Genomic DNA, 3,153 nt, shown 5'->3' on the forward strand with positions numbered 1-3,153 from the left:
AACAGCAGTATGGAAGTGTAAGCTGAATAAACCCTTTCCTCCCCAACTTGCTTCTTGGTCATGATGTTTGTGCAGGAATAGAAACCCTGACTAAAACACTTTGGGTTAGGAGTTTTTTATGTTTTGAATTTTCTTTGACAGCTGTGTCAATCTCTTCTATGGTATCTTCTACACCTATGATTCTCTTTTCTCTCTTGTATTCTGTTGGTGATACTTACATCTGTAATTCCTGACCTCTTTCCTAGGTTTTCCATTTCCAGCTTTGCATCCATCTGTGTTTTCTTTATTGTTTCTAATTCCACTTTTAGATCTTGGATTTCTTTACTCAATTCCTTAACCTGTTTACCTGTGTTTTTCTGTATATTTTTCAGTGAGTTTTTGATATCCTCTTAAAGGACTCTATTATCTTCATGATATAGGATTATAGAACAGATTACTGATTTTCAGGTGTGTTGATGTATTCAGGGCTTCCTGAGGTGGTAGAACTGGGTTCTGATGATGCCCAAATATTTTGGCTTCTATTGCTTATGGTCTAGTGCTTGCCTTTCTCCATCTGGATATCCATGGTGTTTGTTGGTCTAGGTAACTGTATGTAGTCTGCCTCTTTTGTCCCTTTGTTGCTTCAGTTTCCTGGTAGGCTTGTGGACCTGGCTATATCAGACCACCTCTGGGGCCTTCCAACTGGGGGGCTCTTCACAGGGGCAGAGAAGCTGTTGTCTTGGCTGCAGTAGATCTCCTGGGAGGCCTCCAGACTGTTGGGTCTTCAGTGGAGCAGTCAAGCTATTGACGAGCTGTCCTGAGTGCAGCTGATCTTCAAGTGCTCTCAGTACAGAGGGTTCTCAACTGTTCAACTGCTCTGAGTGCCGTGGGTTCAAGTGTTCTGAGTGCAGCGGGTCCTCTAGGATGGATCTGGATATTGTGTCTTCACAGGAGCAGACCAACTAGAAGTCTGCCCCCAGAGGAAAGGACCAGGCAGAAGGGGTAGAAGGGACTGAGTGGAGTGGTATTCGGGAAGAGAGGGGTTTTGGTGGGTAATGGGACCAGAGTCCACTAGGCTCCCAGCAGCAGTTCTGGGATCAACCGCTCTGAATGCAGTTCTGTAGAATGGATCTGGATATGGAGTCTTCACAGGAGGAGACCATGTAGGGGTCTGCCCCAACAGCAAGGACTAGGCAGAAGGGTAACAACTCTCATCATCTTAAGCAATCATGAGTCTATACATCACCGCCATTCACTGTAAGTGAGGAAAAAAAACTCTAATTATGGTTGTAAGTAGATTTAGGCTATGGATAAAAGCACAGATATTTAGACAACAGTTCAATGTTAAAATGATTTTTTCTTTCTAAGCTGTAAAGAGAACTGGGCATAAAATAACCATCTCAAACTTCCATTGCTGTAAAATTCTAGAAGCTGTTAATTAATAAAATAGTTCCAATTGAATTGGTTATCAAATGAAATAGGAATTGTTTGTGGGTGGAGATATTTTGGAATGTAGAGAGGTTTCCTGAATTGGAAACCTGTTGGGAGAGGGCATGCCCTTGCCAATTGAGCATGTTACCTGTGCTAGAGTTTGGTTGAACTCATCATGTTATTTGTGACTTTAATGAATAAGATATAAAAATATAAGAGGAAAAGACATAAAATGACCTTGTATTTGTTATATGGTAGACACCAAATGCAATACTTTGAATACAAAATTAGTATTTTATTTGACGTTGTCCTTAGATATATCCTTAAACCCCTGTTTAACTCTTAAGGATAAACCCCTGTTAAACCTTAGAGTTAATCCCTGTTTCTTCATTTACACAATTAAGAATAATAATGGTACTTGCTTCACAACCTGGTGGGTCTATGCATAGAAAAAAAATTAAAGCATTAGGTGTTGTTGCAGCTGTTGCAAGTGATGATGGAGTTAATGTTCATAGTCATCTTACAAGACAAGTTCCATATGACCTGCTCCTGATTAAAGAAAGCAACAGACTCCACACTAAGAACCAGATCTTCAGGCTCTAGACCTTCTACTATTTTTACCAATATTTCAAATATGTACAATAACATTTTCATCCCAAGTCAAGAACTAAAACATTTCTGAAGCCTTGAAAAGGAGAAAAACCAGAAGATAATGAAAACATGATTTAAGTATAATTTTCGGGAAAATGGGAGATGGCTCAGTTGGTAAAGTGTTTGCCACACAAAATGTAAAGCCCTGAAGTTTGGGTCTCTGGTACCCATGCAAAAAAAAAAAAAAAAATGAGAAGGGGTGTGGCGTGTTTCTGTAGTCATAGTCCTAGAGAGGCAGACTCAGGAGGATAGCTCAAGAGGATAGCTGGGGCTTGTTACACAGTTAGCCTTGCCAGATCAGAGAGTTCCAGGTTCAGTGGGAGATCTTGCCTCAAAAAACAAGGTGAGAGCAAAGGAGGAAAACACTAAGTGTCTCTACACATGCACACATATACACTGACATGCATACACACACAAAATATGATTCTTAAAAGCCAAGCATCACTATTTACAGCTAGCTACATGTCTTTGGGAATGTTCTTTAAGCTCTTCAATCTTGAAAATGAAAACATCTCTGAGCCTCAATATTGCATTAGTTAGGGAAATAGTGACTCTTCTAGAGTAATCCTAAAACCTCATTAGTATAGGAAAATTTTAATTTATTATTCATGTAATATATAAATAGAAGCAAGGCAAATGAGAGAAGCTTTTTCATATTGTGATTTAAGAATACAGGATACTATAGTCAACTCTAATACCATCAATACTGGGCTTCTAAGTTCCTTATAAGCATAGACACCATGTGAAAGAATGAAAGATCCCTTGGAACATGTTTTACTAGCCAGCCACATAGGCTATCTAGATTACTTCCACCCACATTCTATTGGTCAAAATTCAAGACATATCAGCACACCCAATGCAAGGGTGTCTTGGTTATTGTTCCACTTCTATGATGAAACAGCACAATCAAGGCAAATTAAAGAAGAAAACATTTGATTGGGGCTCACTTACAGTTTCAGAAGGTTAATTAGTCTGTGGCAGGGAACATAGCAGCAGGCAGGTAAGGCATAGTACTGGAGCAGTAGCTGAGAGCTTACATCCTGATCCACAGGCAGGAAGGGGGAGAAGGGAAGGAAGGAAGAGGAGAGGAGG

The sequence above is a fragment of the Mus caroli genome, chromosome 5 (assembly GCF_900094665.2).
Source record: "Mus caroli chromosome 5, CAROLI_EIJ_v1.1, whole genome shotgun sequence".
NCBI lineage: Eukaryota > Metazoa > Chordata > Mammalia > Rodentia > Muridae > Mus > Mus caroli.